The following is a 25,294-nucleotide window of genomic DNA, read 5'->3' as shown; positions in this document are numbered from 1 at the left end:
CTGTAGGCCTCTATCTTTGTTCTATGTCCTCAAGGAGCTCTTAGTCAAAGTTCTTCACCTTTATATGATACTCTATCCAAATCTTTATTTTGTTTCAGCAGTAGTGGCCCTGGATTGCTGGCAATGGGTGCATCATACTGCTAATGGTTTACAGTCAGTGGTGTGTTTCTTACTACAAGATTATCTCATTCACCAGACAGCTTAGGAGAAAGTACTTGCATGAAACTAAAGGAGTTTTTGTTGGACATCTTTTAGAAATGCCCGAGATACATGAGGATCAGCTGTGTAAATACTCATTATTAGGCTGTACTTGGTTATTCTGAGTCACAGCGCTCTCTTGTGCTTGTTTCTAAACTAACTGGTCCTGCACTGCCTCTGTGGTTTTGTAGTTCTAGCTGCACTTCTGGGATCCCAAACACCAGTGCCATCCTGTCCCTTTATTCTCATTTGAGTTCAACAAATGAAGTTACGGCGACAAGGTTTCTGTGAACCTGGATTCTTAGGAGGGAGTTCTCTGCACAGTAAATATTCATCACTGGAAGCGTATGTCTCACCACCGCAAATTAGTAAGTTGACATTCTATACATTAGTATCTTGTGAGTTTGGTTCCTGTGATTCAGAAGCAGGGGCTCATTGCAGAGGCTGAAGCAAGGCTGAGGCTGCACAATTTCACGTTCTCTGAAGACCTTGTTGAATAGCCATCCTCCAGCTACAAGCATCCCTAGCACGTCTGTAACGTCAAAATGCTCATCAACAGCAGACAGATCACTGAAGCCCGTCCGTGGGCCACCAGCACTGTTTAGGAGCCTTCGCACCCTAGTTGATGTGAATCATGCCAAGACTGAGACAAGAAAGAAGTGTTATGACTGAAATATAGTAGAGCATAGTGGTAAAACTGTGAGCTTCAAAGAGCTACTGCCTGGCTCCAGTGTCCCCTTCTCCATGTTCCTGCTGCGTGACCTAAGTCTCAGCTTCCCTTTTACAGTAAGAGAACTTAACTCATTGGGATATTGTGAGGAATAACACACACAAAACCCTTAACACAAGAACCATTCAGTAAACATTGACTGTTATTTCCAAACTCAGCCCTACTTAGTGTCTCCTGTGATGGCTATTCCAAGTCTCAACTGCTCTTCTTATGCCTTTCCTAAACACTGATTTTTTTAAAACCCTACATTAGCTTCCACTGTATTTCTGTGAATAATGGATTTTCAAATTTTTTTAGTCAAAGAAAGCTGGTCCTTGCCCATAAGAAAAGAAGTAATAGCTTTTTATTTATTTATTTATTTATTTATTTATTTATGTATTTATTTTTGAATGAGAGAGAATGCAAGAGAGGGAGAGGGAGACAGAGAATCCCAAGCAGGCTCCATTCTCACATTCTCAGCACAGAGCCTGACCCAGGGCTTGATCTCACAACCCTGGGATCACAACCTGAGCTGAAACTGAGTCAGACACTCAACCGACTGAGCCACCCAGGTACCCCAAGAAGTAACAGCTTTAAGCAGAGTTACTCATAGTGTAAAAGTGTTGTCTTGAAATTGGTGCAAGCATCTATTTATTCGTAATTGTAAAATGTGTATTCATGCAATTGGGGGCAGGGGTGGGGGCGATGCATGTCAGAGAAGTCAAAGCCTGCCCCAGCTTTTGTTCCTCTTCACACTCCCTCCTGCCTGCTTGTAGATAAAGCTAGAATTTGTGATGCTAAACCCCCGATGTAGACAATTGTTTGGAAGTTGCTACCTGCCCCCCAATTTAAAATTACCTTCATAGAATCTAAAATTACCTTCATAGAATCTAGAATTTTCATCATTTTTTTTAATCTTTATTTATTTTTGAGAGAGAGAGAGAGACAGAGTGAGAGCAGGGGAGGGGCAGGGAGAGAGGGAGATGCAGAATCCGAAGCAGGCCCCAGGCTCCAAGCTGTCAGCACAGAGCCTGATGCAGAGCTCGAACTCATGAACCGTGAGATCATGACCTGAGCTGAAGTCGGACGCTTAACCCACTGAGCCACCCAGCCGCCCCAAGAATTGTCATCATTTTTGATGTTGCTGATGTATAGGTGACCTGGTACCAAAAAAAGTCCCTCATGTATCCACTGGAGCATGACAGGGAGGTGGGGGTGGAGTGAGTACCTCCAACCAATTCACTATTATTTCCAGACCCCTCACACGCGTCCCTCCTCTGGGTCTCAGCCTTACCACAGAGCTGCCTCTGCCTGGCGAGTGTTAAGGAAAGTGGGCTCCTCAGAGGAAGAGGGAATGCCTCTGTCCGCTTGGCCTCATAAGGTTATGTAGCAGCCCATCAGACGTGACCCTGACGGCTCAAGGAGGGACATACCTCATTGTCTCCCTTGAGGCAGAGTTGGAGCTAGACTGGAAAGTCAGCTGTTTCAACAGAAACTGCCCTGAGAATGGCGTGGCAGCACCATCCACCTTCTGCAGCATTGCCACATCTGGAGCAGCACAGGCACTGAATGGCACCGTCATCACAAAGTGACCCTGAGGTATTGGTGGCTTTAAAATCAGTCCAAGTTCAAATACTACCTCTGCCTGCTACTAGTTATATGAGCTTGGCAATCTAATCTTGTGTTAGTCATGAATCCCTGTGTTCCTAAGGGACTCTGTACTGGGCTCCAGGATTGCACATTAGTTAGCTGTTTACATCTGCCCTCCCCAGTGTACTGTGAGCTCCTTGAGGTCATATCGTACATCTTTGTAGTCCCAGGCCTTGCCATAGTCTCGGTCATCATAAGGCCTCAAAAATGTTTAATGAGGGGCAGCTGGGTGGCTTAGTTGGTTAAGTCTTGATTTTGGCTCATGATCTCGAGGTTCGTGAGATCAAGCCCCACGATGGGCTCTGTGCTGTGCAGAGCCTACTTGGGATTCTCTCCCTCTCTCTGCCCCTCCTCCCCTGCTCATTCTCTTGCTCTCTCAAAATAAATAAACTTTAGGGGTGCCTGAATGGCTCAGTCAGTTAAGTGTCCCACTTCGGCTCAGGTCATGATCTAGGGGCTCATAGGTTTGAGTCTGCCCCCCTTCCATCAGGCTCTGCTGCCAGCTCAGAGCTTGGAGCCTGCTTCGGATTCTGTGTCTCCTCTCTGTCTCTCCCCCACTTGCGCTCAGTCTCTCTCAAAATAATAAATAAACATTAAAAGAAAATTTTTTTAATGTCTAATGAATTAATGAGTACAGAAAATATCAGTGGTCATTGGAAGGTTGGCAGTAATAAACACTGTGTGCCCTATGTTGTACATCCTCTTCTGAGCATGCTATTTTTGACAGCAAATTGGACAAATGCAGGCATTACTAATACAAGAACATTTACCAAGGATTAGGTATGTCAAAAACATGAGTCCAAAAGAACTAAAAGATAATACCTGTAATCTAGTGATCATATCCATAGAATAACTGTGTTATAAATGAGAGAAAGGCAATCGTGTCAGTTTTCCAGCTCTTCTGCACTCTGTTCTCTTAGAGATAAAACCTGATTAGAAGTAGGGGCGCCAGGTTGGCTCAGTCGGTTAAGCAACCGACTTCGGCTCAGGTCATCATCTCACAATTTGTGAGTTCAAGCCCTGTGTCTGGCTCTGTGCTGACAGCTTGGAGCCTGGAGCCTGCTTCGGCTTCTGTGTCTCCCTCTCCTCCTCATGCTCTGTCTCTCAAAAATAAGTAAACATTAAAAAAAAATTAAAAAACAAAACAAAACACCTGATTAGAAGCATGTTCCACAGTGCTCATGTTAATGTAATGTGAAAATACATGTAGTTTGGGGCACCGGGGTGGCTCGGTCTGTTAAGCATCCAACTCTTTATTTTTTTTCTAAAGCAACAATTTATTTTAAATTTATAGGTTCTTTGGTTTTCATAGAAAAATGAACGCATCACTCAGAGTGTAAGATGCCAATAAACAAATCTCAAAACATGATTAAGAACTAGAATGATACATTTTCTATACAAAATTTTGGCATGCTTGGAAACTTGTTTCATTCCCTAGCAACTAACTATCCTAGTGGAGTCCAAGGTTGTCTGAGATTAGATCAGCAGCTCGCCAAGAGAACGTGGGCCACAATCTTGCAGTTCTGCTGACTCTCAACTAAATAGTTTTTAAATCAGCACAATATTTCATGGGTTCATTATATTCCCTAAATTAGAAGTATGGCAGCCTTGGGGCACCTGGATGACTCAGTTGGTTAAGTGACTGACTCCTGATTTCAGCTCAGGCCATGATCTTGTGGTTCACAGGATCGAGCCCCACATGGGACTCTATTGACAGCCCAGAGCCTGCTTGGGATTCTTTCCTTTTCTCTCTGCCCCTCTCCCTGCACACACTCTCTCTTTCTCTCAAAATAAATAAACATTTAAAAAAAGAAGAAGTATGGCAGGCTCTTTTGTTATGGGTCTTAAAAGTTCTTATTTCTTTTTTTTTTTTTTCGGTTTAAATCACCGTAACCATTTGCTACCTATCATGTTCTCCACCTTCTCTATGCCTCTATGCTGATTCACTTTTTCCACTGACTATTGCACATCCTTGAGTATTTTTCTGAGAGTCTATGAGTTTATAGTATACTTTGAGTTAAGCGTCCAACTCTTGATTTTGGCTCAGGTCATGATCTCACGGTTCGTGTGTTTGAGCCCCGCATCAGGCTCTCTGCTGTCAGCGCAGAGCCTGCTTCAGATCCTCTTTGCCATTCTCTCTCTGCCCCTCCCTGCTCACGTGCAAGAGCACGCGTGCGTGCTCTCTCTCTCTCTCTCTCTTTCTCAAAAATAAATTTAAAAAAAATTTTTTTAATACATATAGTTTGAATTTGGCCTAAAATTAAAATCCTATATTGGACAGTACCATCAAAAACTGTGGATATGAACTTTGGGTCCCTAAAAAGATTATAGCTTTGCTGAGTATTGGTGAAGAAACGCTTTTCCTCACTTCTGATTTTCCTTCTATAGGAGGCACCTTCCATTAGAGTCCTGACCTTGCTGTGCCCTTTTACTCATTCCTCCCCAGCAAGGAAGAATGAAAGAAGGGAATTCTCGAATGCCTTCTATTGGAAGTCTGTATATGTTCTGCTTTGTCCTTCATTCCATAGTTTGTAAGAACAGGCCCTGGGAGAGAGAGCTTACATTGTGCAGTGGTGCCTGTGGGCGGCAAAATTCGTCTGGGGTGCTATCCAGTTGTTGCCCCAGACTTAAGCCGTGTTCTCTAATATCAGTTTTACTAGTAATGATGACCTTTTTGTCTCCATCTGCCTGAATGCCTATGCATATTTCTAAGTTGTTTAGAAACTTATTGGAGAACAGTTATGTCTATTGGGCCTCCTCAAACTGCAACATGACAATGCGTGTCTGTTGAAGAGTATGGAAAGTTTATAAATGCAGTAGCTCTTTGGAACTTCAGTCAAAAAGAAGGACATTCTATGACCATTCTGAATCAACCCACAACCACATACCTTCTGTTTATACAGTCTGTTTTTCTGCTGTGCAGTAGAGACATCTACAAAAAATTTTTAAGATTTATTTTGCTTTTAAGTGCTTTTCTTGGCTGTCAGGCTGGTGTTTGATTTTTATTTGACATCACGCTAAGATGGGCAACACAGCCTCCAGTAGGCTTCCTATATAAGCAACAACAATTATAAAATATAACAGAAGAAAAGATCTTACTTACAATAGCATCACTTCACTCAAAAAAAAAAAAAAAACCTATGAATAAACTAAATGAAAAATCACCACCTATACAAAAAAAAGCTTTATGAAGTTATGGAAGAATATAAATGAAGGTGTAAATATCTATGGAAAGATATGTGTTTGTAGAGGAATATTCAATGTTATAAAGATGTCAATGTTTTATCAATGTATATATCAAGCTACATATAATGCAGTTTCAATAAGCATATGAAGGAGATCTTGTTTTAAGTAGTGAGGCTAATTCTAAAGTTCATACGGAAAAACGATCATGCAAGGGAAACCAAAACTGTAAAATAAAAGTTAATGAAGGGATTAGCCCTATTATGTACCAAAATACATTATAAAATTAATTAAAACTGTAATACCAGCATACGGGTAGTCAGACAATGGAACGGAACAGAATAGAGTCCAGAAATAGATCTATGTTAGTTAAAGTAAGGATATCTAGTTTAAGGGAAAAAGAAAAAGCAAATGGCTCATAAAAAATGAAAGTTATTCCTCATTTTCATAAAGTCCAAAACCAGTGTTTCTGCTTTGCAGGCTCTCATGCAAACGAGGCATCTGGGACTCCTGCCCCTTGTATCTGTAACTCTGCCATTGTGAACACGTGGCTTCCTGAGTTTTCCTGGAGGATAGCTCCATTCCACCTACCAGAAGGCAAGGAGGTTAGAAGGTCACATGCTGAAGGCTTTTGGGTATCAGGCCCATCATTTCCGAACTGCACTGGAAGCTGAGAGACCACCCTGTTGTGTCCCCAGAAAGAGGAGGGAAAAGGTTTGGTGAATACTTAGCATTCTCTCCCACAAGACCCAAGTACATACTGGAATGTATTATACAGTCAGGGTGCATTTTATATCAGTGGGGATACATGAAATATTCAATAAATGATGCTGAAAAACTGGATAGCTAGTTCAAAAAGAAAAGGTCGGATTCCCAATTCACTCCTTACAACAAAATAGATTACAATTGGATCAAGTTTGAGAAGAAGGAAGGGAGCAAGGGAAGGAAAGTATTAGACAACACAGGAGAGAAAGGCGGCCTGTTTACCAAGACGCATGCCTGTCTGGAAGATTCAGAGAAATATTGGGTTTGGACTGTGTAGTGCATTCACCTAAATAAAACCATCCAGATTTCACAATCCTATTTCTTCCCTTCCAGGGCTCTGAATTTGAGATGGGACACCTGCTCTGGCTGTGCATTAGATATCCATTAGAGCTCTGACATTTTTATGATTGTATTCTGAGGCTAATATTCAGCACAATCTGCCCTCCTGCTGCAAGAGATGAGGGTCAGATTAATTAAAGTTGGCCATGAGAGCCTTCTAGCATGCTCTGAGTTGACAGCTGGCCAACCTAGTGTGCCATTCTCTGAGGCTTCCAGGAAAGTTAACGAAAAGTCAGCCTCCTCCACAGTTCTTAATAATTACCATTGCCCCATGTCTTTCAAGAGCAGTAACTATTCCCTAGCCCAGACCCTCTACCTGCACCTCATCCTAAACAATCATACATGAGAGTCTTAGTAAACCCAGCATGCCATGGATTACCACAACCCCCACTTAAACCGGCAATGAGATTCTCGTTGCTCCCTGACCAGGGAGTGAACAAATTCTGTAGTCCGATTCTTGAGGGTCAACTTTCTAGGACCAAACCTGGTCATCTATTTTAGTTTAAGTCCTCCTCAGAGCAGGTATTGAAGGGATTTGAGTGCATGTGGTTTATCTTGGAGGTGAAATCAGGATGTGAAGAAGCAGTGAAAGTAAGGTAGGAAGGTGGAAAAGTTAACAACAGATCAATGAGATTACTGCCATAGTCAACAGGCGCTCAGTTCCCCTCAGGAATCAGTAAGAACATGGCTTAGAATTGCCTGCTGAGGGAAGAGGAAGCTTGCACATTTATCCACTGGTTTCCATTCCCCATATGTTGAAGGTTGCCTCTGAGAGCCTGATATGCTATTACTTACCAGCCACCCTGGAAAGCCTGCCCTTGCTTGGACTAAGCAAATTCCTATGGCACCTAAAAGCGATTCAGGAAGAGAAGCAGAGAGATCCAGACACAAGTTGGGTGCTGTTGGAATGTTTAGGAACTATCCTCTACAGCTGCAGGTAAAGTTGGTGGGACGTCAGCAGCATCTTCTACAAAAAGAATAAAGATACTAATTCTCTATATTTCTTTCAGACAATTGTAAACAGCGTATGTTGTGTTGCTAAAGGTGTGAGAAAACAGCATGCTGATATGCTGTTGTTGAGAATGTGTATTGGTACAGCTTTCATGAAGGCAGTTTGATGGTAGCTATCAGTATTGAAGATGAATATACTCTTTGATCCAGGTTTTAGGATTTTCACTTCTAGGAATTTTTGATCCTGCAGATATTTGTGCAAAGACTTTCATACAAGGATTTTCACTGTAATAGTAAAAGATTGGGGAAGGTTTCCTCAGCACGACATAGTAAGTTATTGTACATCCTTATACCATCACCCTTAAATAGGAAGAGGTCCTCTCTGTGTACTGATATTGAACACTAGTAGGAGGGAGCAGAAAATATAAAATGACTAACAGTGCCTATAGTATACTCTCATATTGTGCACATGAAAAAAGAGAAAGTGTGGGTATTTCTTCATGCTATGGATTTTATTCTTTATATGACTTTTCTGTCATTCCTAGGGATTTGAGGCTCTGGGGTGGTATTAGTCTACCAAATGATAGACTGTGAAAACGAATATGATGAAAACTGGCAAATAATAACAGAGTTCAACAAAGGGACTGGATAGCAACTAGACATTCACAAATTGGTAGTTTTCCAGTTCACCAGCAGCAGACAGTTAGAAAATGCAACAGAAAGAAATTCACAACAGAAACCTAAGTATAAAATACCTGAGAATAAACATTCAACATACATTCAACATTGTATAGTAAATATAAAAGATCTTTATAAGATAAAAGGTAAACATTATAGGCCATAGAAGAAAACCTAAGTAAATGGAGAATATTATTATTCATAGATAGGAGGTCTCAATATGATGCCAAATCTCTTCAAATTTATCCCTAAAGACTTTGTATTGTACTTTATCAAAATTAAAAACTCTACTGCATCAAAGAACATTATCAAGGGAGTGAAAAAGACCTCCCAATGAATACAAGAAAATATTTGTGAATCATATATCTGATAAAGGATTAATATCTAGAATATATAAAGAATTATTTAAAGAAGATATACAACTAGTCAATAAAAGAAGCCAACACATGAAAAGATGCTCAACATCATGAGTCATTAGGGAAATGCCAATCAAAACCACAATGAGATAGCACTTCATACCCCTTCGGATGGCTACTTTTTTTTTTTTTTTTTTAAAGGAAAGTAAGTGTTGGCAAGGCTTTGGAGAAATTGGAACCTTCATATATTGTTGGTGGGGATGTAAAACTGGTGCAACCACCATGGAAAAGAGTTTGACAGTTCCTCAAAAAGTTAAACATGGAATTATATAGTCCAGCAATTCCATTCCTATGTATATACCCAAAAGAACTGAAAGCAGAGATTCAGATACTTGTACACCAATATTCATTGGAGCATATTTATAGCAGCCAAAAGATGGAAACAACCCAAATGTCCATCAACAGATGAATGGATAAACAGAATGTAGTATATACATATAATAGAATATTATTTGATCATGAAAGAGAATGAGACCTTGATACATACTACAACATGGATGAACCTTGAAAATATTATGCTAAGTAAAATAATCCAGGGGCACCTGGGTGGCTCAGTAGGTTAAGCATCTGACTTCAGCTCAGGTCATGATCTCACGGTTCATGAGTTCAAACTCCACATCAGGCTCCACGCTGACAGTGTGAAGCTGCTTGGGATTCTCTTTCCCACTTTCTCTGCCCTTCCCCCACTTGCATTTTCTTGCTCTCTCAAAATAAATAAACTTAAAAAAAACACAACTTACAAAATGATACAAAAAGAAATCGAAATCTGAATAACTCTATTTTTAAAGTTGAAATGCTAATCAAAAGCCTTCCTACAAAGAAAACTGCAAGTCCAGATGGTTTCTCTTGGGAATTCTATCAAACATTTAAGAAAGAAATAATACTAATCTTACACATTTTTAGAAAACGGAAACTATTTCCAACTCATATTATGAAGCCAGTATAACCCTGTCAAAACCTTGACAAGAGACTACATGAAAATTTGTGACCAACATCTCTCACGATACAACAATCTTTCACAAAATATTAGCTACTTGAAAGCAGCAACACTAACTACATCATGGTTAAGTGGGTTTATTCCAGGAGTACAAGGTCACCTTAATCTTTGAAAATTGAGGTTATTTGTCACATTAACAGAACAAAGGAGAAAAACTATATGATCATACCAGTAAATGTGAAAAAAGTGCCTCTGATAAAATCCAATAGCCATCATAACTTTAAAACTAAAGGCTCTGGGGGCACCTGGGTGGCTCAGTGGTTGAGTATCTGACTTTGGCTCAGGTCACGATCTCTGGTTTGTGAGTTTGAGCCCCGCATTGGGCTCTGTGCTGACAGCTCAGAGCCTGGAGCCTGCTTCAGATTCTGTCTCCCTCTCTCTCTCTCTCTCTCTCTCTGCCCCTCCCCTACTCGCACTCTGTCTGTCTCTCTCTCAAAAATAAGTAAACATTAAAAAAAAATTTTTTTAATAAAATGAAAATTAAAATGATTAAAAAAAAAAAGCTCTGGGGAGCCTGGGTGGCTCAGTCAGTTAAGTGTCTGACTTCAGGTCATGATCTCACAGTTTGTGTGTTTGAGCCCTACATTGGGCTCTCTGCTGTCAGCACAGAGCCTGCTTCAGATCCTTGGTCTTCCTCTCTGTCTGCCTCTCTCCCTCCCCACCCCCCCAAAAATAAATAAACATTAATAACAACCTAATAAATAAATAAAATAAAATAAACATTAAAAAAAAAAAGCATCTAGAAAGGACCTGATGCTAATACCATACTGCCCATGAGATATTAAATACTTTCCCCTCAAGACAGTGAACAAGGACAAGATGTTCATTTGGACCACTTCCATTCAACACTATCTTGGAAGTCCCACCTACGGTGAAAAGGTAAGGAAAAGATACAAAAGTCGTATATATCACAAAGGAAGAAATAAAACCATTATTATGTTTCTTAAATCATTACTATTTTTAAAGAAGCATTATACTTCACAAAATACTTAAGAGGAAATTTAACAAAAGATATGTAAAACCTCTACAATGGAAACTATAACAGGTTATCTCGGAGACTTACACAGCAGTTTAATGACTGCTAATTTACTGAAATGCTTTGTAAGGAAATTCTGTTGGAGATGCTTTAATGTTTTCATGAAGCTTTCCTCAAGCTGGGCAGAAGCCTTACATGGATGGGCCCTGGAGAGATGTGCAGGTCAGTCCTGCTAATAGCTGGTAACAATTTTACAACAGAAAAAGAAGCCTGCAATTATTATATTCTTCCTCATCCTACCTGCATAATATTGATGTACCCTTCCCATAGTACACTATATGTGACATTCCAGAAAAGGCTGGGGAAGCACTATTGAAAACCCAAGCATTTAAAAATCAGCAACACAAGCAACAACACATATTGGCAAGGATGTAGAGAAAGGGCAACCCTCCTGCACTGTTGGTGGGAATGAAAACTGGTGCAGCCACTCTGGAAAACAGTATAGGGATTCCTCAAAAAGTTAAAAATAGAATCACCCTAGGATCCAGCAATTGCACTGTGAGAAATAAGCCCACTGCCCCAATCAAAGGAAGGACGTGGGGACTCTGAGCACAGTAGAGCAAGGCGTTAATCAACAGTGTTGCAAAAGCAGGTGTCTGGTGGACAGGCACACTTGGGGCAGTTACAGCAGGCAATTTATCTCCTAGCGTGCAAGTCCCTCCCCTGGTTCCTCATTGGCTGAGCACTACAGAGGTTACAGCCTTACCCGACATTGCCTATGCCCATGCAAGGCAAGGAGTAGTCTGATTGGAACAAATGTACATTCCTTGAGGTGATACAGAGACTTCAGTTCTTTGGCACATGCTCACTGCAAAACCTGTGAAAATAAGCCCAAAAACGGAGAGGGGAAGAACCAGGAAGTGAAGTGTCTAAGGGTTTGAGACTCCATTGTGGTGGGGGGGGGGGGGGTGCTCATACATATTCCCATAGGTTGTAAACCTATTGTTAACTAGACAGCACAGCTTTGATTTGGTATTTCTGAAAATGAATCATCTCCCTTACATCTCACAGCACTACTATGTATTTACCCAAGGAATACAAAACACTAATTCAAAGCACCCTGATGCTTATAGCACCACTATCTACAATAGACAAATTATGGAAACAGCCCAAGTGTCCATTGACTGATGAATGGACAAAGGTGTGGCCATAAAAAAGAATGAAATCTTGCCATCTACAATGACATGAATGGAGATAGAGAGTATTATGCTAAGTGAAATAAATCAGTCAGAGAAAGACAAATACCATGATTTCACTCACAAGTGGAATTTAAGAAACAAAATAAGTGAGGAAAGGGACAGAAAGGTAAACCAAGAAACAGACTCTTAACTATAGAGAAGGAACTGATGGTTACCGGAGGCGAGGTGGGGGTGGGGGAGAAGGGATGGGTTAAAAAGGTGATGAGGATTAAGGAATGCATTTGTGATGAGCATCGTGTGATGTATGGAAGTGTTGAATCAGTATTTTGTATACCCAAAACGAATATTACACTGTTAAATAACTGGAATTTAAATAAAAACTAATAATAATAATAATAATAATAATAGAAAGAAAACATAAGTGATGTGGGAAACAAAGGCAGAAAGAAGTGTAGATAAAATTAAATTTCCTTATAACCCGCAGCCCATTGACAAACACTTGAGATAGGCAGAGTATGGCATTCTTCCAGGAACTCCTGACTATCTTAAAGTTAATGCTTTGCTAGAGGGAAAAACAACTTTAGCTTGACAATAGCTAGGCCTTCAGGATTCTGAGTCTTCTTTAGCATATGAAAGTCCTTTTGGAAACTTCCCCTTATCTCTACTTCCCCCAGCTCCAGGGTAGTTAATCAGTCACTCATAATCCTAGTGCTGCTCTTTCTGCCCACCTGCCCTGTCCCTGTGCTTTAATAAAACCACGTTGTTTGCACCAAAGACATCTCAAGAGTTCTTTCTTACCTGTCAGCTCCAAACCCCAACACTTCAAACCACATCACAAGTATTTTATCTTGTTGATTTTCCAGTGAGGCTTGATTAGCATACCCTGCCTTACCTCATCTCTACTCTGAAAGCAGCCCATTAAATCCTGGTGGGTGCAGAACAGTCTCTCTTCCCCTGGCTGGAAAATGACCAGTACAAAAGTGGGGTGCTCATCTGCTACGGTAATGGAGGTAGATACATGTAAAGAAACAAAATCCACCGGTTCCCTTCTTCTCCTCTTTTAATCCCTTCAAAATTTTCCAATTATGAGTTTTTGTGAACTTGATTCTGACTGGTTTGTGAACAAAGCCATTTGCCCGGTAAACAAACAAAAAAGACCCTCTACTTGTATACTTTGTATATGATCAAGCAGTATTTGGGTTTACACCTGCCTTTGCCAAGTCAAAATAATTTTATTATTTTTTTAAGTTTATTTATTTATTTTGAGAGAGAGAGAAAGAGAACAGGGGAGGGAGGGGCAGAGAGAGAGGGAGACAGTGGATCCCAAGCAGGCTCCATGCACTGTCAGCACAGAGCCTGACGCAGGGCATGAACCCACAAACCCTGAGATCAAGACCTCAGCCGAAATCAAGAGTCAGACACTCAACCAACTGAGCCACCCAGGCTCCCCAAGTCAAAATAATTTTAAGATGAATTTAACAATATTTTAATGTTTAGTTTGGGTTTTTCTAGCTAAGATTAGTAAAGCATAAGTAAAAATTCACTGGAAGGATTTCTAAGTGCATGGCTGTGAGAAATAAGCCCACTGCCCCAATCAAAGGAGGGACGTGGGGACTCCGAGCACAGTAGAGCAAGGCTTTAATCAACAGTGTTGCAAAAGCAGGTGTCTGGTGGACAGGCACACTTGGGGCAGTTACAGCAGGCAATTTATCTCCTAGCGTGCAAGTCCCTCCCCTGGTTCCTCATTGGCTGAGCACTACAGAGGTTACAGCCTTGCCCGACATTGCCTATGCCCATGCAAGGCAAGGAGTAGTCTGATTGGAACAAATGTACATTCCTTGAGGTGATACAGAGACTTCAGTTCTTTGGCACATGCTCACTGCAAAACCTGTGAAAATAAGCCCAAAAACAGAGAGGGGAAGAACCAGGAAGTGAAGTGTCTAAGGGTTTGGGAATCCATTTGGGGGGTGGGTGCGGGGGGAGAGGGGCTCATACAAATTCCCAATAGGTTGTAAACCTATTGTTAACTAGACAGCACAGCTTTGATTTGGTATTTCTGAAAATGAATCATTTCACTTCTCACAGTGGCTAATTTTACAGACATTGGCAAAAGATAGGTTTTTCCTGTTTATCAATTCCAAGTTACAAACAAGGACAGAGAAACAGTTTAATGTCTTTATCATTTGAAACATAAAAAGTAGCATATCCCCCAAATAAAACCTAATAGATTCTGTGGTATACAGAATAATGCCCCCCTCCCAAAGATATTTTCATCCTAATCCCCAAAACCTGTGAATACGTTATGTTCCATGGCAAGGGAGAAGTAAAATTGCAGATAGAAGTTTCCTAATCAATTGATTTTGAGATGGTGAGATTATCCTGGATTATCCAGGTGGGCCCTATGTAATCACAAGGGTCCTTAAAAGTGAAAGAGGAGAGGCAGTGTCAGAGAGATTTACCATGAGAAGACTCAACTGGCCATTGTTGGTTCTGGAATGGAGCCACCAGGGAGGGAATCCAGGCAGCCTCCAGAATGTGGAAAAGGTAACAAAACAGAGACTTCTGTAGGGCTTTGAAGGCACACAGCCCTGCTGACACCTTGGTTTTAGCCCACTGAGATACATTACAAATTTATGACAAATTTGTGGTAATTTGTTGTTTTTCACAAATGTGTGGTGATTTGTTACAGCTGCAATAGGAAAAGAATACAGAATCTTGACTGTTAAATCATGTAATTGAGTAATTGGGACACACGGTGGCACTAGATCACCACATAAGTGCTTTCAGTTTCATAATTCTGTATTACTAGGGGCAATGCTAAATTTTCTTGTAATAAATTTAAATTTTTTTTTAAGTTTATTTATTTATTTTGACAGAGAGGAGGAAGGCAGAGAATCCCAAGCAGGCTTTGCACTGTCAGCACAGAGCCTGACTCGGGGCTCAAAGTCACAAACTGTGAGATCATGACCTGCTCTGAAACCAAGAGTTGGACACTTAACCAACTGAGCCACCCAGGCACCCCTCTTGTAACAATTTTTTAAAAATCACCTCCTCACATTTAATCTAAGTATCTGCAATATTCTTGGTAAATCCCTTAAACTGGCCTTGATGAATTTTTTTTAAAGTTTACTTATTTATTTTGAGAGAGAGAGCATGCACATGATCCGGAGAAGGGCAAAAGGAGGGAGAGAGAGAATCCCAAACTGGCCGTGCAGTGTCAATGCAGAGCCCCATGCGGGGTTTGATCTCACAAACCATTAGATCGTGACCTGAGATGAAATCGAGAGCTGGATGCTTAACCAACTGAGCCACCCAGACGCCCCAATCTTGATGAACTTTTAAGTTGATTTCTGGCAATTATTATTTTTTTTAAATATAGAAAGATGAACTATAAATATAAAGAAGCCCCTGAATATGTGTCACAAACGTTAAGACCTTTTTTTTCCCAGTGTCTTGAACACTGACAGCAGCCACAGCAGGCACCCAGTAAATAATTGTTAAATGAAAGAACATCTCATGTCCAATTTCCAAATATAAATTGTCAAGTCATTTCTCACCTGAACCTGAATAATCTGGAACTTGAAGAAAATCCTTTTGTTCAAGAATTTCAAATTTAGTACTATTCATAGAGCACTCCTTTATTCAAATGTGCTTACAATGCATTCTCCTTCGTGCCAGGAATGAAACAGCCATTCCCAGTTCTATAGAGCCCTCCCTGCCCTCCACCCTGGAGTGTCCAGTTCTAACTCAACAGCCTCGGGCTTCTTATTCTCTTCCCAGTGTATGCAGGTGACTTTGAGGGAATGAGTGTTCAGGGCAAAAATGGACCAGGAGTTAATCACCTTGGGAGGCAGAAATACTGGGTACTCTGTACCTTTCACTGTTTCCTTCTGTGCCCTTGGATGCTTTATGCCTGCTGCGCCCTCTGCAGAGGGCATCACCTCTCTCCCTTAGCTTGTCTGACTCTCCAAGTCAAAGCAAGAAAGTGTCCTCTTTGGAGAGTTTTTCCCTTTACATTCTGTCCCCAGACACCCTGCAAATTCTGATTCCTCTCTGTTCTCATAATACTTTGTTCTTTCCCTTACACCTTGCTTTATGGCTAGTTGTGTAAAGTGGCACCAGATTGTAATTTCCCTGTAGAAAGGAGTTTATTTTACTATTTTTTTGTGTTCTCAACACTCAGCTAGTACTGGGAACAAAGTAAATGCTTCTAGAAAGAGGAAAGAAGGAAAAGAGGGAAAGAGGGAGGGAGGGTAGAAGGGAGAAAGGCTGTTCCATCATTGGGCTCAGACTACAGATGTGTAAAATAACTGTTGTCAATTTCTTAATGTTTATTTAAAAAAATTTTTTTTTAATTTTTTTTTAACATTTATTTATTTTTGAGACAGAGAGAGACAGAGCATGAACGGGGGAGGGTCAGAGAGAGGGAGACACAGAATCTGAAACAGGCTCCAGGCTCTGAGCTGTCAGCACAGAGCCTGACTCTGAGCTGTCAGCACAGAGCCTGACTCTGAGCTGTCAGCACAGAGCCTGACGCGGGGCTTGAACTCACGGAGTGTGAGATCATGACCTGAGGTGAAGTCGGCTGCCCAACCGACTGAGCCACCCAGGCGCCCCAATTTCTTAATGTTTAAATATGGGTGTGTACACATATGTTTAATCCAGAAGAAAAAGTAATCAGGATTACATTCATGATTTGGGTATAATTCCCATTTGCAAACTCTTCCTGGGGTAGTAAATATCATGAGGCCTAAAAATCAGTGCTGTCTTTACTCTTTTTAAAAGATAAGGAAGGAATTTGAATGCAAATTATAATGTTTTTCTTCAAAGGGAAATGATTTACCACTCTTTAATTTGATAAAGTTCTTTATGCTTCAAATACAGACTTTTAAATATTAATAAACCTCAGAAAGTAGGAATCAAATCCTCAACCCTTCATGAATTAATTATCACAATTTTAAAACTCCAATTCTACAAAGCAAATCATAAAGTGCAAAATGGCTTTTCCAAATCAAATCTTCTTTTTGGTATTAATTCATATGATTAAATACAATTTTATGCATATTAAATTGAGTATTGATACTATAATTTGAAGTTTCCTATTTTTGATATTGAATAATTTCAAATATACATTTTTTGCTTTTTTTTTATGTTTATTTATTTTTGAGAGACAGAGGAGAGAGAGACAGAGCACAAGTGGGGGAGGAGCAGAGAGAGGGAGACACAGAATCCAAAGCAGGCTCCAGGCTCTGAGCTGTTAGCCCGGAGCCTGATGTGGAGCTCAAACCCACGAACTGTGAGATCGTGACCTGAGCCAAAGTCGGCTCCTTAACCGACTGAGCCACCCAGGTGCCCCTACATTTTTTCTTTTAATAAAATAACTATAATCATAATTAAATCCACTTATTTTTATCAGCATGCTACATTTGAATAGTATAAAAGATCAATTATTACTAAAAGTGATTTTTATAAAAGAGCAGTCCCTTCTCTTCAACCCTCCTACCCCATCATCCACCAAGTTAACAGTTCCAATTTTTTAGCTATTTTCTCTGATTTTGCTTCCTTATTTTTTTTTAATTTTTTAAAAATGTATTTATTTTGAGAGAGAGAGCATGAGCACGAGAGGGGCAGAGAGAAGGAGAGAGAGAGAATCCTAAGCAGGCCCTGAACTATTGGCATAGAGCCAAATGTGCAGCTCAAGCTCAGTGACTGTGAGATCATGACCTGAACCAAAACCAAGAGTCAGATGCTTAACTGAGTTGCTCAGGCTCCCCAATAATTGCCTCATTTTAAAATATTTTCTGGGTCACCTGGGTGGCTCAGTCGGTTGGGCGTCCGACTTCAGCTCAGGTCATGATCTCATGGTCTGTGAGTTCAAGCCCCACGTCAGGCTCTGTGCTGACAGCTCGGAGCCTGGAGTCTGCTTCAGATTCTGTGTCTCTCTCTCTGCCCCTCCCCTGCTCATGCTCTGCCTCTCTCAATCTCAAAAATGAATAAATGTTAAAAAAAATTTTTTTTAATATTTTCTTCATTTTCTTTGAACAACTGACTAAATATTCCCACATCCTCAACAGCTCTATAAAATACCTGTAAATTGCACTTTATACAAATCATGTTCAGTGATTGAAGAATTATATCCTGGCCCTCATGCCTCCCGCATCCCCTGACTCCTGTCCCAGAGAATCCTCCTAGTGCCTCTCCCTGCTTTCCAGTCTGCAAGGTTTCACTGCGGGTGCTTCACTCCTGTTTTGTTGGAACTCCATTTGCTGTCACTCTGGGAATTCTCTTTGTCTCCATTGGATCTTCCGTCTCCTCAGTCCCATGTATCTCAATATCCCAATATCTTTTTTCTAAATTGAGCCCTTTTTGGGCTCAATTTAGTGTGTGTGTGTGTGTGTGTGTGTACGTGCAAGCATTCATCCACGCTCGAGCACATCCTCAAATAGCTTCCTAGGAAAGATGTCTGGGAAGTACATTTTTTGAGCCTCTCCATGTCTAAATTGTCTCTTTTTGGGGCACCTGGGTGGCTCAGTCAGGTAAGTGGCCAACTTTGGCTCAGGTCATGATCTCAGTGCCTGAATTCGAGCTCCGCATCAGGCTCTGTGCTAACAGCTCAGAGCCTGGAGCCTGCTTCAGATTCTGTGTCTCTCTCTCTCTGCACCTCCCCTGCTCACACTGTCCCCCTCTCTCTTTCTCTCAAAAAATAAATAAATATTGGGGCGCCTGGGTGGCTCGGTCGGTTAAGCGTCCGACTTCAGCTCAGGTCATGATCTCGCGGTCCGTGAGTTCGAGCCCCATGTTGGGCTCTGTGCTGACAGTTCAGAACCTGGAGCCTGTTTCAGATTCTGTGTCTCTCTCTCTCTCTCTACCCCTCCCCTGTTCATGCTCTGTCTCTCTCTGTCTCAAAAAAATAAATAAACGTTAAGAAAAAAATTTTTAAAAAATAAATATTTTTAAAAAATTTTTGAAGATTGTCTCTTTCCTACTCTTTCACTTGATGGAGAGTTTGGCTAAATATGGAACACTTGGCTAAGAAATAACTTAAAAATAAATTTGAAGGTCTAGCTCCATTATTTTCCACCTCCCATTTGAGATGTTTGATGCCGTTCTGATTCATAATCTTCTATTCATTATCTGTCTCACCATTATCTGCGTCCCCCCATGTCCTCCTCCCCTTCCAGAAGCTTTTACTATCCTCTGTTTATCTCCAGTGTTTGAAACTTCACAATAATGAGTCTTCTGTTGTTTTTTAAAATTGTTTGTTGAGGTTTTTGTTTGCTTTTGTTTTTTGTCTTTTATTCATTGGGCTGGATACCCAAAGGGCCTTTCTGAGAAGAAGCTCATGTTCTTGAGCTCTGGAAAATTCTTTTATGTTATTTTACCAATACTTTCCCCCACCATTGTTTTTAGCCCTCTCTTTCTGGAGCTCCTATCATTCAGCTGTTAGGCCTCCTGAATCAACCATCTAATTTCTTATGTTTTCTTTCTTATTGTCCAGTTATTCACCATTTTGCTCTACATTTTGGATTCCTTATATCCTCCACTTTTCTACTCAGTTTTTCATTTCTGCCATCCAATTTTTTATTTTTCTAGTTTTTGTTGTTGTTGTTGTTGTTATCCTCTGAATGTCCTTTTTAAAACTATCATCTTGTATATGGATACATATCATCTCTTATTTCTCTGGGGATAGCCATGACCTTTTTCATTTTTCTTCTCCCTCCATAGTTTGTTTCTCTGAGTTTCTTTTTTTAAACAAGTTTATTCAGGTATAATTCTTTTTTTTTTTAAGTTTATTTATTTTTGAGAGAAAGAGCTAGGGAGGAGCAGAGAGAGAGGGAGAGAGAATCCCAAGCAGACTCCACACTGTCAACACAGAGCCTGACATGGGACTTGAACTCATGAACTATGAGATCATGACCTGAACCAAAATCAAGAGTCTGATGCTTAACCAACTGTGCCACCCAGGATATAATTCCTATGTCATTAAATTCACTCATTTTTAGTGTCTAATTCACTGACGTTTGGAGTATTCATTGAATCATTCAACCATCACTACAATCCAGTTTTATTATTTTTTCTTTTTTTTTAATGCTTATTTATTTTTGACAGAGAGAGAGAGAGAGAGAGACAGAGCATGAATGGGGGAGGGGCAGAGAGAGGGAGACACAGAATCTGAAGCAGGCTCCAGTCTCTGAGCTGTTAGCACAGAGCCCAATGTGGGGCTTGAACTCACAGACCACGAGATCATGACCTGAGCCGAAGTCGGAGGCTTAACCAACTGAGCCACCCAGGTGCCCCATACAATCCAGTTGTAGAACATTTCTACACCCCAAAAAAATCTCATGCTCCCATTTGCAATTCATCTCCATTCCCATCTCGTCCCAATCAGCCAATAATCTGCTGTCTCTACACATTTACTTTTTCTAGATGCTTCATACAAATAGAATAGTACAATAAATGTTCTTCTGTGTCTGCTTTCTTTCACCTCACATGCTGTGTGTGAACACCGTTCTCACTGCAGCAGGCATCAGCAGGTCGTTCCCTTTTCTGTCACTGAAGAGTGTTCCATTTTAGGGCAATTATAAACATCTTTTTGTTATTTTCATATTTTATGTTGAGCTCTGTGTTTCACATTAGAGGGGTTTTACCAAATGAATGCACTCCCTGGCAGTCTGTTCATATTTAGAAAGAGAGGCCCAAAAAGTTATTTGGAAACTATGTGTGTTCATGATGGGAGGTGGTGCAGTGGGGGCTTCATTATACTTCTTTGAGGAAATTCTCTTGTCAGTGTTTTTCATTCTTTTCTGTTGGGCTGGTAGAATTTTCCAGAGAAGACTCTCCTAATGTCTTGGCTGGAAGGTATAATCCTAGCTTCCAGAGTTCCAGGAATTGAGAGGAAGGAGAAGGCTAAGATGTCACAAATTTTAGGACATAAACTTTTCTTTGATCCCCCTGTTTTCAGTAAGAGATCCCTGCCTCCTTCGACTGTGTCTGTGTGCCTGAGTCCAGAGACCCTCTGTTTTGTTCTCTTCTACTAGGCTGGCTGCACAGAATAGATGAGAGGATCTGGAGGTACTTTCTAAAAAGACTTTCAAACAATCTCTCTATTTTTAGCCCTACCATTATCTGCTCCTCCACCCATGTTTCCACAGCTGTCTGGTGCCAGTTTCTGAGCCTTGGGGATCTGCAGTGTAATGTGGGTTACCTCTCTGCTTTACCCACTGCCAGTTTAGGATTCGTTTTCTTGGATCGCTAATCCATCTACCACGTTTCCACTTACTTTGCAGTGTCTAAAATTTTACTGCTATTGTTTTCTTTACTAGTCTCATAGGTTTGTGCCTCCATAAAAGTCCCTCTGCTCTCATTTTCATGGCATTTTTGTCAGGAATAGAGTACTTATTCAACCAGCCATCTTTAATGTGAATCTCAATTAATTCTTTTTTTAATGCTTATTTATTTATTTTGAGAGAAAGACAGAGCTTGTAAGAGGGGAGAGGCAGAGAGAGGGAGAGAGAGAATCCCAAGCAGGCTCTGCACTGTTAGCACAGAGCCAGACGCGGGACCTGAACCCACAAACCACGAGACCATGACCCGAGCCGAAGTCAGATGCTTAACCACCCAACTGACTGAGCTACCAAGGCACCCCTAAATTCAATTCTTTAATGAAAAGTAAAACTTTCAATTTCAAATAATTTATGTAAATACCTTATCCTCAAAGAAGTGCAGCATAGCTCACCACTCCTTTTATTTATTTTTTTTAATGTTTATTTATTTTTGAGAGAGAAGGAGACAGAGCACAAGCAAGAGAGGAGCAGAGAGTAAGGGAGACCCAGCATCTGAAGCAGGCTCCAGGCTCTGAGCTGTCAGCACAGAGCCTGACATGGGGCTCGAACTCACACACTGAGATCATGACCAGAGCTGAAGTCGGACACTTAACCAACTAAGCCAGCCAGGCACCTCTAGATCACTACTCCTTTTTTTTTTTTTTTAATTTTTTTTTAACGTTTATTTATTTTTGAGACAGAGAGAGACAGAGCATGAACGGGGGAGGGTCAGAGAGAGGGAGACACAGAATCTGAAACAGGCTCCAGGCTCTGACCGTCAGCACAGAGCCCGACGCAGGGCTCGAACCCACAGACGGCGAGATCGTGACCTGAGCTGAAGTTGGCCGCTTAACCGACTGAGCCACCCAGGCGCCCCTAGATCACTACTCCTTAAATGTGTGCTGCACAGAGTGTCTTCCTTTCAAGAGTCCAGAATGAAAAGGGGCAGGGGCTTTGGCTTTATGACGGAGAAAACTGACAGATATCTCAGCCAAGGGACCAAAGACAACACTAACAGTGATAAGTCATGTTCATAGTGTCCATCCCTGATATTATAAGAAGAGAATGGTACTTGACTTTTGTGGTACCCCTTCCAAAAACCTTTAATTGCAGTCTAATCAAGGGGAAAACATCAGACAAATCCCAATAGGGGGACAATCTACAAAGTACCTAAGTAGTACTTCCCAAAACTGTTCAAGTCCTCAAAACAAGGAGGAACTGTCAAAGCCAGGAGGAGCCTAAGCAAACATAATAAATAAATGGAATGTGGTAACTTGGACAGGATCCAGGAACAGAAAAAGAGTATTAGGCAAAAACTTAAGGAAATCTGAATACTGTATGAACTTTAGTTAAGAGGAATGTACCAATACTAGGTCATTAATTATGATAAATGTACCACACTAATGGGAAAACTAGTGAGGTGTGGGACAAACTGGGTGTGGGGCACATGGGAACGCTCTACTATCTTCATAACTTCTCTGTAAATCAAAAATTATTCTTTTAAAAAGTTTATTTAAAAAATTAAACCTCTCTCATTTATCCTTTGGCTATTTAATTGACACCTTCATGCCAACTGAAATGTGCCAGAATTTGGCTCATTTCTACCTCATACTATTAGGCATCTATTCTGTGTGTTGGAATAGTTTATTCGTTCTCTTTTACAGATACTTACTGAGCAAGTACTAAGTTTCAGGAAATATACCTGGTGCTTGGGGCTACAGAGATCAATAAAATATGATTCCTGTTCCATAAGAAGTTCAGATTCGAGGAAAACAGACTAACATAAAATACTTTCTGTGTTCTACTTCTATAGAAACACACCAGCTACCATGAACACATTTTGCTATTCATATTAAGAGTGAAAAAAAATAAGGCTGAAATTCTCTAATTTTCAAAAACTTTTGTTTAGGTGAGATGTGGAATCTCTTAGAATTGTATCACCAGTTAAGCAATATGCAAGAATGATTAAATACCTGGTGTAAAAGGGCATATTGAAACAGAGAAACAGAGAAACAAGTAGAAACTTTCTGCCTTTTTTTTTTTTTTTGAGAGAGAGAGATACTGAGTGAGTAGGGGAGGGGTAGAGAAAGAGGATCCCAAACAGGCTCCACACTGTCAGCACAGAGCCCGTCACGGGGCTTGAACTCACAAACCAGAGATCATGACCTGAGCCAAAATCAAGAGTTGGACGCTTAACTAACTGGGCCACCCAGATGCCCCCAAAACTTCCTACATTTTTTAAACTTTATTTATTTTGAGAGAGACAAAGAGAGCATGTGCAGGGGGAAAGAGGGGTGCAAATAGAGAGAGAGAGGATCTCAAGCAGACTCCAGAGCAGTCAGCTCAGAGCCCATCATGGGGCTTGTACCCACGAAACCATGAGATCATAACCTGAGTCAAAATTAAGTGTCAGACACTCAACCAACTGAGCCACCCAGGCGCCCCAGAACTTTCTACTTTTTGATGTGATGACACATCCCCTCACCAACCACAATATCAAGCAGCGCCTCATCAAGAAGGTACAGAAGGCTGTTCTTGACAAATGGGTGAATGACCCTCACCGCATGGACAAATGCTTGCTGGCCCTTATTTACCTAGCCCACACCTCCGACGTCCTGGAGAATGCTTTTGCTCCCCTTCTGGATGAGCAGTATGATTTAGCCACCAAGAGAGTACAGCACCTCCTCAACTTAGATACGGTCTGAAGGCCAACACCAATGAGGTCCTGTGGACGGTGGTGGCAGTGTTCACCAAGTAACTGCTCAGAATGAGGTGTTCTTCTTTCAGGTAAGCCAGTTGCTTCAATTCTATTGACTTCTGATTTTTTATAGTTTGTACTTTCCTACACTATAATTGGCTTTTGTTTTATATAATAATAGGTAGCTTTTCTGTGTGTGTGTGTGTGTGTGTGTGTGTGTGAATGCAAGAAACTGCTGGTATGAGGGACCTTTCTAAGTTTAGAGAAAAGTCTTACTGTCATTGGCATTTCGTTCTTTCTTGAGTTCCAGAGAGTTGCCCTTCTCAACAGTCACAGGTTTGGGTTTCTGTTATGTTTATTTCAAACTACCTCCAGGTCCACATGCACTTCATTAGCATCTCGTCAGTTGCAAACTCTCCACAAGTACAAATTCTTCTGTACTTCTCAAACCCTGAGGGAGAAACCACACACACACAAAGTCAGATGCTTAACCGACTGAGCCACCCAGATGCCCCATGGGAAGAGGGGGTTTTTATGCCAAGTCTCAAAAATGATGTTACCAGACTCTGGTATGTGGGGGAAATAGAGAGATGTTGGTCAAAAAGTACAAACTTACAGTCATAAGATGAATGAGTTCTGGTTATCTAATGTACAGCATAGTGTTGCAAAATGACCAGCACACTAAGTCTAGTTAACATCAACCTCATCTATTTTCATTATTAAATCATAAAGGTGAATTGCTCCATTAAGCCATTTGGGATGTGATACATCCCACGTATGCTGCATGTAGTGTGGGCTTCACATGAATTGCTCTTTGCTCTGCACACCATTTAGGAGGTAGGGAAGTGCTGGAGGAATTAAATGAATAGCTCAAAGACATCCAGAGTCCTCTGTCTTTTTTCCTCATTTTCTCTCTGTAATTGTCAGGATATTGCCTTTTGATTCAGATACTCTCTCATGGTTGCAAAAAGGACAGTAGCTCCAAGGATCCAACTCTTGCACAACAATTTCCAAAGACGGGAAGAAGTGAAGAGGCTCATGTCTTTTCTTCATGTGCCTTTTAAAGAGTTATAAAACCTTATTCAGAACCCCCAGCAGGTGAACTCTCATGTCTCATTGGCTGGATTTATATCACATGCTCACTTCTAAACCAATCATGTATTAATCAAGATTCACACCTTGTGGCTCTTCAGAAGGACTCTGTCTCTTCTG

General features: G+C 40.9%; 1 pseudogene; it reads left to right on the top strand.

The window, feature by feature from the left end:
* The first annotated feature begins 5,579 nt into the window (after positions 1–5,579).
* LOC125935295 (Golgi phosphoprotein 3-like) lies at positions 5,580–24,142 on the top strand (annotated as a pseudogene).
* Positions 24,143–25,294: the final 1,152 nt, after the last annotated feature.

Source organism: Panthera uncia (genome assembly GCF_023721935.1).
Source record: "Panthera uncia isolate 11264 chromosome A1 unlocalized genomic scaffold, Puncia_PCG_1.0 HiC_scaffold_17, whole genome shotgun sequence".
NCBI classification, from domain to species: Eukaryota; Metazoa; Chordata; class Mammalia; order Carnivora; family Felidae; genus Panthera; species Panthera uncia.
The sequence above is the reverse complement of the archived record's forward strand: the minus strand, read 5'-3'. Positions and strand labels throughout refer to the sequence as shown.